We start from the raw sequence: 15,668 nt of genomic DNA on the forward strand, positions 1-15,668 counted from the left end.
AAAAACCTGACTCAGGGTCAGTTACACCCGAATCCCAGCTCTGCGCCTGAGTTTCATGCTGAACGCACGTGACCTTTGACCCCAGCAAAGGCGATCCCGGAGTGTTTTATCACATTGTGGTGGAGAACGCGGGCATCACGTTGCAAGCATGAGCATGGAGGACGTGGTGAAAGCGCTGGTACAGTCCACCGCCGTCCAGCAAGAAGCTAATCGAGTGATGATGGCCCAGCTGAAGGAGTTGGTGGACATGAAAGCTACCGATCGTTCGCTTCTCCAGCAGGTGGCGCAGCGCCTGGCAAGCCTACATGAGGTTAACCTGGAAGCCGAGTCAAGAGTGATTCACGTGAGTCGGTACTGGCAGAAGATGACGACCGAAGATGACGTCGAGGCATACCTGACCACGTTTGAACGGACGGCGGTGCGAGAAAAATGGCCGAAGGCACGATGGGCCGGCCTGATTGCCCCGTTTCTTTCCGGTGAGGCCCAAAAGGCTTATTATGACTTAGAGCCTGAAGCCGCGCAGGACTTTGACAAACTGAAAGCCAAGATCTTGGCCCGGCTGGGAGTGACGACCGCTGTCAGTGCACAGAGAGTGCATCAATGGACTTATCAGCCGGATAAACCACCGCGGTCACAGATGTTCGACCTGATCCACGTGACGAAGAAGTGGCTACAACCCAAGGTGTTGACAGCGCCAGAGATAATCCAGAGAGTCGTCATGGACAAGTACTTGAGAGCTCTACCACCAGCCCTGAGGAAGTGGGTAAGCCATGGAAATCCTACGATGGCAGATCAACTGGTGGATCTGGTTGAACGTTACTCCGTGGCGGAAGGACTCCGAGACGACGCTACCCCACCTCGTTCTTCATCATCTCCACATGGAACCGGTAAGAGCGTTCCCAGGAGTAGGGGAGATGGAAAAATCCCTAAGATAGTGGGGGAGGAAAACGGGACTGCCCGCACTGCGAGGCCGAGAGTAACAAACTATGGTCTAAGCAAGGGGCCCGTTAGGTGTTTCCGCTGCCAAGAGATGGGACATATTGCTGCGAACTGTCCGGTCAATACTGAACCCATGCAGTGCGACGTCACAGACTCTATAAACCGCATGTCTATGGTTGCACGGGTAGTGAGTGTGAATGCCGGTCAAAAGGATGTGGAAAAACACTTGTGTGATTTAACTGTTGATGGCAAAAATGTGGTGGCATTGTTAGACTCGGGAAGTGTGGTGACTCTGGTGAAGGCCAGTCTGGTGTCAGCCCCGACTGGACCATCAGACAAATTTTCTGTAACGTGTGTGCATGGAGACACCTGTTCGTACCTCACCACGGTCATATGCATTACTACTTCCTATGGGTCTGTGCAACATAAAGTGGGACTCGTCCCGGCGTTATTGCATGATGTTATCCTGGGCCGGGATTTTCCCCACTTCTGGCAATTGTGGGAGAATCAGTTGATGCCCTCGGGTAATAGTGTACATGATTCTTCTCCCAGGGCGCGTGGGGGTCTCGAACCCCTGGAAGATGTCTCCCCGGAAGACTCGGGGGAAGAGTCTGCGGGAAATGACCTGCAGTTCCCGTTTTCAGTCATGGCGGGTGATACGGAGGAGACCGGGGAAGAGGAGGAGGCCGACAGCCGTCCACCTCCCCGTTTGCCGGATTTAAAAGTTCAGAAAGATGACTTCCAAAGCGAGCAAATAAAGGATCCTACCCTTTCTCAGGCTAGGACAAATGTAAAAGTGATAAATGGGGTACCCATAGAACCTGGCTCTAGGCTGGCATATCCTTACATGGTTCTGGAGAATGATTTACTCTATCAGATAGAGAAAAAGGGGGAAGATACGGTGCAACTATTAGTCGTGCCAAAACCCTACCGGCGGCAGGTGCTGGACCTGGCCCACGGACATGTGATGGGAGGTCACCTGGGAGTCCAGAAAACCACCGAAAGGATATTACACTGTTTTGTTTGGCCAGGCATGCATCACGATATTCGTGTATATTGTGAGTCTTGTCCTGACTGCCAAGCCTCTGCACCTAAGCCCCGGTTCTGTAGCCCTTTGGTACCCCTACCTATTATTGAAGTCCCGTTTGAGAGGATTGGGATGGATTTAGTTGGGCCCCTTCCACGGTCTGCACGTGGACACCAACATATCCTGGTCATCTTGGATTATGCCACTCGTTACCCGGAGGCCATCCCTTTGCGTAACACGGCCACCAAGACGATTGCCAAGGAACTGGTGCATGTGTTTAGTCGGGTCGGTATACCAAAACAGATACTCACCGACCAGGGGACCCCCTTTATGTCCAGGGTAATGAAGGAGCTCTGCCGATTGTTACAAATCGAACCGTTACGCACATCCGTGTATCACCCTCAAACAGACGGGTTGGTCGAACGGTTCAATAAAACTCTGAAGCAGATGCTGAGAAAGGTGATAGACAAGGATGGGAAGAACTGGGACTATTTACTTCCGTATTTGCTTTTTGCCAAAAAGGGAAGTACCCCAGTCTTCCACGGGATTCTCGCCTTCCGAGTTATTGTACGCCCGACGTCCTCGCGGACTGTTAGACGTTGCAAAAGAAACCTGGGAGGGTCAGGTCACACCGTTTAAAACAGTGATAGATCACGTCACACAAATGCAGGACCGTATTGCGGCTGTTATGCCTATCGTCAAAGAACACATGATACAGGCTCAAGGAGCCCAAAAAAGAATCTATGATAGGGGCGCCAAGATCCGTACATTTGCACCCGGAGATAGGGTGTTGATCCTGGTCCCCACGGTGGACAGTAAGTTCCTGGCAAAGTGGCAGGGCCCCTTTGAGATTAAGGAAAGAGTTGGTGAAGTAAACTACAAAGTATACCAGGCAGGTAAACGGAAACCTGAACAGATTTATCATGTAAATCTGATAAAACCCTGGAAAGATCGGTCAGCCTTGTCAGCGGAGCTGGCCCGTCCCGTCTGCTCACATACCGTACCGGAGGTACGGGTTGCAGAGACTCTCTCGGAGTGGCAAAAGACTGAGGTCAGGCAGTTTCTACTTCACAACCAAAAGTTTTTCTCAGAAAAACCCGGGCAGACTACGCTAATGAAACATGACATTGTAACGGAACCTGGTGTCACAGTTCACGTAAAGCCCTACCGAATCCCGGAAGCGCGCCGTGAAGCCGTTTCCCGAGAAGTGAAGGCAATGTTAGAGTTAGGTGTCATTGAGGAATCGCACAGTGCTTGGTCCAGCCCGATTGTGCTAATTCCTAACCCGGACGGCACCATCCGGTTCTGCAATGACTTCAGGAAACTGAATGCGGTCTCAAAATTTGATGCCTACCCTATGCCCCGGGTCGACGAGTTAATAGATCGGTTAGGAAAAGCCCGGTATATTACGACCCTAGACCTAACAAAGGGGTATTGGCAGATCCTTCTGGCGGAGGCTGCCAGAGAAAAGACGGCATTTGCTACCCCAGAAGGTCTATTTCAGTATGTGTATATGCCGTTTGGACTGCACGGAGCACCGGCGACCTTCCAGAGACTGATGGATCGAGTCCTGAGGCCACATAGGCGGTACGCTTCGGCCTATTTGGACGACATTGTCATTTACAGCTTGGACTGGGAGACTCATCTCCAGAAAGTACAAGCTGTGATTGACGACCTGTGGGAGGCAGGTCTAACCGCGAACCCCAAGAAATGTCACATCGGGCTAGAAGAAGCCCGGTATTTGGGGTATGTAATTGGGAGGGGTGTTGTTAAACCCCAGGTTGATAAGATTCAGGCAGTTCAGGACTGGCCGCAACCTGTCAACAAGAAGCAGGTACAAGCCTTCCTGGGGATCGCCGGCTATTATCGCCGGTTCATACCCAATTTTGCAGCCATCGCTACCCCCCTGACGGATCTTACAAAAGGGAAAGACTCCGTCATGATTAAATGGAGTTTAGCGGCTGAAGAAGGCTTCCATAGCCTAAAACGGGCACTTTGCTCTCAGCCCGTACTGGTGACTCCGGACTTCTGCAGCGAGTTTGTGGTACAAACAGATGCCTCTGATACCGGTATCGGGGCCGTACTCTCACAAGTGAGGGACGGAGTGGAACACCCAGTCCTCTATCTCAGCAGGAAGCTGAATAAACACGAGCAAAGGTATGCAGTCATAGAAAAAGAGTGCCTCGCCATTAAGTGGGCTCTAGAGGCCCTCAAATATTACCTGGTGGGCTGAAAGTTCAGGCTGATCACTGACCATGCCCCTCTCAAGTGGATGCACTTGAACAAGGAACGGAATAGCCGGGTGACCCGGTGGTTCCTTGCCCTGCAGGCCTACACTTTTACGGTGGAGCACCGCCCAGGGGTACAGATGGGAAATGCAGATGCCCTGTCCCGAGTGCACTGTTTGGCGGGTGCCATTGCTCGGCCGGAGTGGTCTGAGCAGAGGGGGGGGATATGTGAGAATCATGTGGGAATAGTGGATGAGGGCAGGTATATCTCGCCCAGATTCCTTTCCTATGTGGCCTAGTCTGGTCAGTATCGCACCTGCTTGCTAATGAATAATGGGAGGTGGATATAAAAGGATGCCAGGTAGTTGTGTGAGTGTCTCAGCCTGGGAACACAGAGACCCTGTCTGTGTGAGAGACACACGTGAGTGGAAGCAGTGCCCACTGCAACTGTGGTTTGGCTGGACGGGAGAAGCCCGCCAGTTGGTAGTTAGGTTGTCCATTGTTTAGTTAGTGCCGGACAGGCAAGGATTTGTTTTATGTTTTATTTCCTTTTTGCATTGCTTTCACCGTTAATAAACCTGACTCAGGGTCAGTTACACCCGAATCCCAGCTCTGCGCCTGAGTTTCATGCTGAACGCACGTGACCTTTGACCCCAGCAAAGGCGATCCCGGAGTGTTTTATCACAAACCCTACCTGTGGAGTGCCACAACACCATTGCTGCACCACACCATCTGTCCCAGAGGATCTGTCTGCAGCGTCGGCTTAACATCTTTATTGCCGAACACCACAGGTGGCGTCACGACTCATTCACTCATAAACTTTATTCCTTCACTTGATCCCTTTTACATGGCTGCCCAGGGCCACGGACCGCTGCTGTGACATTCCCCTCTGAGAAACGGGCCCGGTACCGAGTACCCCACAGCCCTGGGAGGGCGACCCATGTGTGTGCATATATACAGTTGTGGCCAAAAGTATTGACACCCCTGCAATTCTGTCAGATAATACTCAGTTTCTTCCTGAAAATGATTGCAAACACAAATTCTTTGGTATTATTATCTTCATTTAATTTGGCTTAAATGAAAAAACACAAAAAGAATTGTCCTAAAGCCAAATTGGATATAATTCCACCCCAAACATAAAAAAGAGGGTGGACAAAAGTATTGGCACTGTTCGAAAAATTATGTGATGCTTCTCTAATTTGTGTAATTAACAGCACCTGTAACTTACCTGTGGCACCTAACAGGTGTTGGCAATAACTAAATCACTCTTGCAGCCAGGTGATATGGATTAAAGTTGACTCAACCTCTGTCCTGTGTCCTTGTGTGTACCACATTGAGCATGGAGAAAAGAAAGAAGACCAAAGAACTGTCTGAGGACTTGAGAAACCAAATTGTGAGGAAGCATGAGCAATCTCAAGGCTACAAGTCCATCTCCAAAGACCTGAATGCTCCTGTGTCTACCGTGCGCAGTGTCATCAAAACGTTTAAAGCCCATGGCACTGTGGCTAACCTCCCTAGATGTGGACGGAAAAGAAAAATTGACAAGAGATTTCAATGCAAGATTGTGCGGATGTTGGATAAAGAACCTCGACTAACATCCAAACAAGTTCAAGCTGCCCTGTAGTCCGAGGGTACAACAGTGTCAACCCGTACTATCCTTCGGCATCTGAATGGAAAGGGACTGTATGGTAGGAGACCCAGGAAGACCCCACTTCTTACCCCGAGACATAAAAAAGCCAGGCTGGAGTTTGCCAAAACTTACCTGAAAAAGCCTAAAATGTTTTGGAAGAATGTTCTCTGGTCAGATGAGACAAAAGTAGAGCTTTTTGGGCAAAGGCATCAACATAGAGTTTACAGGAGAAAAAAAGAGGCATTCAATAAAAGAACACGGTCCCTACAGTCAAACATGGCGGAGGTTCCCTGATGTTTTGGGGTTGGTTTGCTGCCTCTGGCACTGGACTGCTTGACCATCTGCATGGCATTATGAAGTCTGAAGACTACCAACAAATTTTGCAGCATAATGTAGGGCCCAGTGTGAGAAAGCTGGGTCTCCCTCAGAGGTCATGGGTCTTCCAGCAGGACAATGACCCAAAACACACTTCAAAAAGCACTAGAAAATGGTTTGAGAGAAAGCACTGGAGACTTCTAAGGTGGCCAGCAATGAGTCCAGACCTGAATCCCATAGAACACCTGTGGAGAGATCTAAAAATGGCAGTTTGGAGAAGGCACCCTTCTAATATCAGGGACCTGGAGCAGTTTGCCAAAGAAGAATGGTCTAAAATTCCAGCAGAGCATTGTAAGAAACTCATTGATGGTTACCGGAAGCGGTTGGTCGCAGTTATTTTGGCTAAAGGTTGTGCAACCAAGTATTAGGCTGAGGGTGCCAATACTTTTGTCTGGCCCATTCTCTTTTGTGTTTTTTCATTTAAGACAAATTAAATGAAGATGATAATACCAAAGAATTTGTGTTTGCAATCATTTTCAGGAAGAAACTGAGTATTATCTGACTTGCAGGGGTGTCAATACTTTTGGCCACAACTGTATATATATATATATATATATATATATATATATATAGCATATTTGTGTGTATGTATATATATATATATATATATATATATATATATATATATATATATATATTTTTTTTTTTTTTTTTTTTTACTGACAAAAACTGGTATGGTTTGTTCTCTGCTATGAAAAAAGCAGACGTTTGAATTATGCCTAAGACGATTTTTTAAAACTCGCCAACAACCCCTTTGAAAAAAATGTGTCTTCTTTCACCCACCATAGGGAATCATACAGAAGACAGATTTGCTACATACAGACCCCAGTAAACCTTTATAAAAGAAACTCCCCTAATGACACGAGACAGGCAAACTCCATTTGACCTATCAGAAAAATTGCCTTTTTAATAAGCCTAAAGGAAAAATATTTCTCACTAATTCCAATAGCAACACAATAAACAAAGTATAATGCTGTAATGAATATTCACAGATACAAATGGTTCCCAGCCCTCGTATATGGTCAGGATCTACGATGATCTGCAGATTAGGAAATGTATGGGGAGAAGAATAACTCGCGCAACAGCTAAATGGAAATCTGATTGGCAAATACATTAATTATAAATTATTTCTATTAAGAAAACTGTGACCAAAAGGCACAACGGCACAGCAAAGAGCTGAAAATGTAGGAAATAATCAGTGTTATACATGTCTTATGTGCCAGGTCCAGGGCCAGCCAACATATGCCGGAACATCTGTCTCGCTGCCCCGCGGAGCAGCAGTATATTTCTGTTACTTTAATTCTCATGACTGGAAGAAAGCACCACGGCCGCGCCGGGTCCATAGTCTTAAACAAGCTGTTTAATTTAATCAGCCGCTCGGAGACTTGTTTGTTTTTCTCATTTACAGTGTAACAAAGTATCAAAGAATTCTAAAATTACCATGGGGCTGGAGACAAGCAGATTACCGAACACTGCGAAATTAATACCGCACCAAGAAGCGTTCATTAGGAAAACAAAGAAGCGGAAATCCGGGCCTGATGGATATAGAATATCAGCATTCTGTTCTATCTAAACACAAAAATTTGAAGCATCACACCATAGATCAAAAAGAAGGTGCTATTTATTAGCCCAGGTGGAGACATTTAGCCACATGGGCTAATAAATTAATAAATAGCACCTTATTTTTGATCTGCTGCTTCAACTTTTTTTTTATTTTTCTGGAACAACTGGTTTGTACCTATGAGGCTTTGCACCCTATACCCACTTGTTCTGCTTTTTACTATTTTTTCTCTCTTTCTTTCTTTCTTTCTGCTATTATCTATCTGTATATCTAGCTATTACTTCAAAAACACAATATGTAGTAAAAAAAAATTGACTTCATTGTCCCTTGTAAAGCAAGCTTTCGACTTAATGTGGTTGTACCTGTCATGGCAACCTGACGCTTTTCTATGACATAACTCTCTCTGATCAAATAGTAGAGCCCAAGCACCGAGACATTCCCTGAGCATTCAGATAGTTGGTGTCTTAGTGTAAGGTTCTGCCAGGACCGTAGTCGTGGGTGAGAACTCCGGGGCAATGGAGTCCTGGCCTCCCCTCACATAGACATGACAGTTTTCTGTCAGCATACCTGTCGCTTTCTCCAGCTCCCCCTCAGGGCTTTGTTATGCGCTGCACATTCTCCTCAGACGATGTGGAGCAGAGTCACAGTCCTGTTCAATACTTGAACAATCACAATCAACTTTACTGTTTCCATTACACAGCGCATACATATTCACTCCAGCATCAGGGTTGGCAACAGACATTTTCTCCTCTGTCCCTGTCTTTCCCTTTCTCCCACTAAGCTCGCTTCTGGGAAGGACCGTGCTCTCCGGTCTTTCAGCATCAACTCTGCTCAGTCTTACTCCAGTAGGGGACCCTCTTAACCGTTTATCCCCGGTCTCAAGAATATCCACATCCATGAAATAAGCCGCCACATTCTGAGTGACCTGTCTGTACTGCTTAGTCTTCTTCTGGCAACTGAAGACCCACTAATTCTGCACTGTCACCACTTCTCATGGTGTTACTCCCCAATAAGATACTGGCCCAAATTCTGTATGACTGGGCTCTTGACTTTAATGTTACAGAGCCAACACCCCCGTCAGGGCGCTCCCGCCCAACTGCTTCAAATTCCAGATGCTCCCTGGCTTAACAGCTGTTAGCCCCTCCTACTTACAAGTTGAGCATTTCTAACCCCATCTAGTGGGCAAACTAGGGTACCACACTTTCCCTATCTATATGACAGTGTCCAATGTTAAATACATATAACAGATACAATAAATAGACATTTACATGGCATGTACAATAAATACGAATAACGTTAAAGGGAAAGGGGACATAACATTCGACAATAAATATATATATATATATATACACACACGTATATATCTGTACACCTATGGACACTCCTTTGTGTCCCTTACATTAGCACAAACTTTACCATATTCCTTTCTCTACACGGCTATCTATCTATCATCTATCATCTGTCTATCTATTTTCTATCTATCTATCATCTGACTATCTTTCTTTCTATCTATCTGTCTATATATCTATCTATCTGACTATCTTTCTATCTATTATCTATCTATTTATCTACCTATCTGTCTATCTGTTATCTATCATCTATCTATCTATGTAGCTATCTTTCTACTATCTATCTATCTATCTACCTATCTCTACCGGAGCAGGTACAACTTGTCATCGCTCAACAGCTGTACTTTTTCGTTGATGAATACATCACCAGTTACAATAAAATTCTAACCAATAAATTCTAAACAATAACCCTATAATTGGGATATCTGACCATAGGGTGACTGGCTGCAGACATGTTCCCTATGTGACTTCAAATTTGTGGATCCTCACATTGCGTCCACTGCATGTTGTGAGGATTGTCCAGTGCTGGTGACAGGAGCAGGAGGTCCTGTCACTATACTGTACATAAGTATACAATTTGCATATATCCAGCCACATTTTGGCTAGATGGGTCCGACCCATTGCATTGCAATGAATGAGCCTTGCATGTCCAGTATGGAAATCACAAACTTGCAATCATGCCCTTGCCAGTCCTGGTGCCATCATCAACTTGTACCCTATGGTCAAACAACTTCTTTAACGCACAGAGGCACCACATGTTAACTTATGGAGTGCCTGCAACTTCATAGAAGGGAGCGGCCGGGATATTAGACAACCCGCTGAACATGTATGAATGAAGTCTAAAGTTTAGAAATCAGCGGACCCGTGGATGTTCTGGTTCAAATCCAAAGAGAATAGAAGTCAATGGGGACAGAAGTTTGGTGCTTTAAAATGGCTGTAAAATGGTCGTAGTAAGGGCTGAGGTTTGCAAAGGGAAGCAAATGGGACAATTGCCCTGCAAACAAATGCGGATAGAGAAATTACTTAAAATAACAGAATAAAAAAAAGAAAAAATAATCTGGACCAGGAGGCAGAGGTCCAAGTGGAGGAGGTAGGCAACACTGTTTTCGTGTTTTTTTTTGTTTTATTTATTTTTTGATGCTTTAAGGAAATGATTTAAAATAACATAGAATAATAAAAAAATAACTATCATGCAGCTGCGATGCAGGTAGGTGCAGGCTCCACAAGATGGCAGTAGAGTGGTAGCAGGACTGCACCTAAACAGAGCTAGCCTGCAGTGCAGCAGCAAGATACCACAGGTGGCAGCAGAATAGTCAAAATGGCAGGGTAAAAACCTAGGCTGTAGCGCAGTACCAAAGGAATAAGCAAACTCACGGTCAGAGACAAGCCAGGTAATCAGCAACAATCGGAAGCGGATAAGACAAAGAAAAAAGACAGAAGAAGATCAGGATGCAAGCCAAGTCAAAACCAGGGAGACAGCACACTAAAGGGAAACACTGAGTCAGGACGGGAATAGGGGAAAACAGAGACACAGGATCAGATAGCAAATGTAGCAGGACCAATCAGAGCAATCAGAGTCAGCTACAGCAGCCCTAAGCAGGAACTATAACCGACATCGCCTGCAGGAAGCAGCAGCGATAAATAGCAAACCTGAACCCAGACAGAGGCTGAGAAAGGTTCTCAACTAATGAATAAACCAAATGAAAGTCCAGATAATAAAGACTAAAAATATTTTATTAATTACACAATAAAAGAGAAACCAGACATATAAGACATAATGCAATACCATAAAAAATCATGATGTAAGAAGGTAGTTACATAGAGAACACATAAGCCATAAGTAAATATAGTGATCATAAAAAATTCCAACCGCATCAAGGTGCATATAATGAACAGACAGAGAGTATAGAAACCCAAATAAAGTGCATAGGAAATGTAATAAGATCATAGATACCCGTGGTCAATGGCTAAATGTGTCTCCAGCTCCCTCTAACATACGTTTCGCCTACCGTGGCTTTCTCAAGGAGTGAGGTAGTAATGCAAAAGGGGAAGTATTTATATGTAACCCAAACCAATGGAAACTTTTAGTTCCCATATACAAATAATCAAAAGAATGGATACAAATAATGATAATCAAGCCCCATATTCAATGTAGTGTCTCCCAAAACTAGTCACATATATCAGAGATCAAAAGAAAAAATAAATGCATAAGGTGATAACCATGTGCGTTCCAGCGTGGAACGCACTCCACAGCCGCCATAAAGATGGCCGGAAGTGCCGCAAATGGTGCGCCCAATACTGGTGTGTGTATTGCTGACAGGAGGCCGGACCCGGAAGTGACGCGTCCGGACCCGTCCGCTCAGGTGAATCAACAGGGCGGAGATAACTACGCCCCTTCAGCGGGGAGCAGCACGTCACCATCCACGTGCTGCAGCACCCAGTGTAAACAAAGATAACTCCTCCCTTACAAGGGGAGGGGGAGTAACACGCTCCAGAATGGATAGTGCAAAGAAGCATACCATTGCGGCAATTATTGTATGCTCTAGTAAAAAATGCAAACGCCATAATGTAGCAAAAGTAGTTATAACAATTAATAACATATCCATTAATAATATATATAACCAAATATGATTATATAAATGACCGCAGAAAACTGAATATACATTGAAAAGAATACAGTTTACATTGAAAAAAATGCAATTTACATTGAAAAAAATGGGGAACAATAGAATAAATATATCATTTCAATAACAGATATACGTACAACTATATGAATACATCCATACATTGCAATAATTTTAATAAATATATATAATAATTAATGATGATAAAATAAAAAATAAAAAATAAAAGTGAAAATAAAAATAAAAGTGCAGTGAAACACACGTGCGATCGAGTGGAAAAAAAGTGAAAAAATATATATATATATATATATATATATATACATATATAGATGGACAAATACAAATATAACATAGTAAATAATGTGAAAGTAATTAAATGCAAGTGATCAGATGGATGATCAGATGGATAAAAGAATTCCAAGGATCAGGTACAAACTAAAAGCAAAGAAAAAAGAATCAAATTAATAAACATTTATAAAAACGCATTAAAAGATAACTGTTCGTTGAGGCCCTTGGGTGCAATCGTGTCCAGTCTAAAAATCCACTTGGACTCAATTTGTGCAAGACGTTTTTTAATATCACCTCCTCTAGAGTTTCAATATTACATGATCAATCCCTCGTACCTTTAATAATAATTCATTACATTGATGGAATAACTTAAAATGCTTTGGTAATGTCTTAAGGGAGTCGACATCGGAGACATTTTTGGCTGCTTTAATATCCAAAACATGTTCTCTCACCCTACGCCTAAATTCCCTAGAGGTTAAGCCAACATATTTTAGGTTACAGGGACAGCTCGCACAATAGATTACTGCAGTGGTAGTACATGATATATGATGCAAAATTTTAAAAGATCTATTCTCATCAGCATTGGAGAAATCCTCACACCTCTCTATATTTGGACTTGCCACACATGATCCACAAGGACGACAGCCCCATTTCGGGCCCCGTGATCCAAAAGCATTAACCTCCTTCTTCCTATAATGGCTATGTACAAGTGTATCACGAGCATTCCTTGATCTCCTAAATGTAATGGCAGGCTTTGGAGATAAATATTGTGCAAGGACCGGATCCAACTGAAGAACTTTCCAATGTTTTGTCAGAATAGTACTGACTTCACGCCACTTACAATTAAAGGTTTGAATATAACGTACCTTATCCAAGGTCTGAGTACTGGATTTGCGTTTATGAAGTGCCGATAGGCGTTCGGTTCTTTTCGCTCGCCAATAACCTTGCTCAATATATGCATCGGGATATCCTCTTTCCCTAAATCTCATGCTTAGATCTCTGCTCTGTTTTTCAAACAATTCTTCCTTTGAGCAAATACGTCGCATACGTAAAAATTGTCCCACAGGTATACCACGGATGAGACTACGTTGATGTGAAGAAGAGAAGTGCAAGAGACTATTTGTCGAGGTAGGTTTGCAGAACACATCGGAATAGACAAAACCAGCATCATCCACTTGGAACAAAACATCCAAAAATTCAACATTGGATCTTCCCGCTTTATAGGTCAAATGTAGATTCAAATCATTTTCATTTAGATGGTCCATAAATGTATGTAGTTCATCCAAAGAACCCTGCCAAATACAAAGAATATCATCAATGTATCTCCCCCAGTATTGCACTCTATCCACCAAAGGTGTAGAGTCAGTGGTAAAAATTCTTCTCTCCCACAGCCCCAGGAACAGATTAGCATATGAGGGGGCAAAAGCTGCCCCCACAGCTGTGCCCTGGAGCTGCAGGAAAAACTGATCAGAAAAAATAAAAAAATTATGGGTTAGTACAAACTGGAGGAGACACATGATGAATTCACAAAACTCACCATCTTCATTGGACATCGACAGAAATTGATTGACAGCAAACAGTCCATCCTCATGTCTTATGGATGTATAAAGAGATTCGATGTCACAAGTCACCAGGATCATATCCTCTTCCAACTGTAGGCCATCCATTTTTCGTAAGACATCATTTGTATCCTTCAGATAAGAAGGTAGAGTTTCTACCAAGGGATGGAGAACATAATCAATTAACTTACAAATAGGCTCACAAAAATTGTTATTGCCTGCCACAATCGGGCGGCCAGGAGGACACATGGCATTTTTGTGTACCTTGGGAAGTATGTAAAATGTCGCAATAGTGGGATGATCCAAAATCAAATATTCCATCTGTTTTTTGGTAATGACTGAGGAATCAACTGCTTGAGTCAAAATATCTTTTAACTGTGAACAGAAAGGATTGAGGGGATTAAAAGTAAGTCTCCTATAACACTTGGTATCCCTCAATAATTTATACACTTCCTTCTCATACATAGTACATGGCCAGATTATAGTATTACCACCTTTATCTGATGGTTTTATAACTACATCTGTTCTTGTGGAGAGTTCTTTAATTGCTTTCATCTGATCCAAGGTGCAATTATAATCAGGAATACCAGTTGATATATTTTTCAAATCCAAACTGACCAGTTTAACAAATAGATCAATATTTGCATTCAAGGTAAGAGGTGGAAATTTTTTGGATTTAGGAGCCAAAGCTCTAGGGAACTTACCGTTCTCTGTGGGCTCTTGTTCCAAAAGTAGTTCATTTAAAGTTTCCAATGCCTCTAACTCTTCCTCAGTTTCAAATACCTTATCCATTCTATCATTTGTCCTATGATGTAATTTTTTAAGTAGGAGTCTACGGGCAAAAAGATGTAGATCTTTTATTGCTAAGAACGTATCAAATTTAGCAGTAGGTGAAAAATTAAGCCCCAGTTCTAAAACTTCCATCTGCTGAGGCGTCAAATCAATATTGGATAGATTTATTACCTTGTTAGATGATACGCCACTCGAACCTATGGTATCTTTTTTCCGGATCGGGGACACCCGTGTAGGGTTATTCTTCCGCTTACGATTCCTTGTATTATAGCTTCTTCCAAAGCCAGAGTGAGAGGATTCCATAGATGTAGATGAAGTCATAGAATTACTCCTCTTCCTATTCTGTCTTAAAGGGAGCTTCCACTTATATACCCTATTATTCTCTGCATCTGATAAGTCCCTGGTATATTTTTTTGTTTTGACATCTTTAATTTGTTTTTCCCAGGTTACATGTACAGTAGATCCTCCAATTCTTTTCTAAATTTCTCTGTCTCAACAGGTGTAATCAATTTACTGAGGTCCATATTAAGACCCTCAAGCTCTTTCTCAAGTATAGGTAAAGACTGAGAATTATACTCAACTATCAATGACAAAAAGGAACGAGAGCAAATATTACAAATATTCTCCCATGCTGATGAGAATTTGGCATCATCTCTTCCATAAGAAGGAAACAACTGCACCCTTAAACCTCTAGGAATGAGATTTTTACTTAAATAATTTTCTAAAAAAACTTTATTCCACCAAATTTTTATTCTAGGGTGGAAACAATTCTTGAGTTTGCTTTTAAGCTCACGTATATTATTATGGTTAGAATTGTCCTGTACTGGTTCCCCTTTAAAAACATTTTCTGCCTGTAAAAGCCAATTGGCCTCAAGAGAACGAAGATCCATCTTAAAGAAAGCAGAAAAAACACAACTTAGTGGTTAAATTACCCCAAGGAATTAGGGTATATAAACAAGCCAACAACCAATATAACATGTACGGATATTCATGAAAGACAATAGAAACCTTCTCAACTAATGAATAAACCAAATGAGGAGACGCATTTAGCCATTGACCACGGGTATCTATGATCTTATTACATTTCCTATGCACTTTATTTGAGTTTCTATACTCTCTGTCTGTTCATTATATGCACCTTGATGCGGTTGGAATTTTTTATGATCACTATATTTACTTATGGCTTATGTGTTCTCTATGTAACTACCTTCTTACATCATGATTTTTTATGGTATTGCATTATGTCTTATATGTCTGGTTTCTCTTTTATTGTGTAATTAATAAAATATTTTTAGT

At 43.0% G+C, this 15,668-nt stretch overlaps 1 long non-coding RNA gene across 2 annotated transcripts in view; it reads left to right on the forward strand.

Moving 5' to 3' along the window:
* The window catches only part of LOC141088620 (uncharacterized), a 451,115-nt gene that overhangs the window by 14,951 nt on the left and 420,496 nt on the right, over positions 1 to 15,668 (forward strand). Inside the window, exon 3 of one of the 2 annotated variants that reach the window (XR_012231994.1) lies at positions 7,608 to 8,053. The exons of the other annotated variant lie outside the window; for it this stretch is intronic. This is a non-coding gene — a long non-coding RNA (uncharacterized lncRNA). Of the gene's footprint in view, positions 1 to 7,607; positions 8,054 to 15,668 lie in introns of those variants that run through there. 2 annotated transcript variants of the gene reach the window in all.

This window comes from Dendrobates tinctorius, unplaced genomic scaffold (assembly GCF_039654945.1).
Source record: "Dendrobates tinctorius isolate UK_male_01 unplaced genomic scaffold, ASM3965494v1 ptg000039l, whole genome shotgun sequence".
Taxonomy (NCBI): Eukaryota; Metazoa; Chordata; class Amphibia; order Anura; family Dendrobatidae; genus Dendrobates; species Dendrobates tinctorius.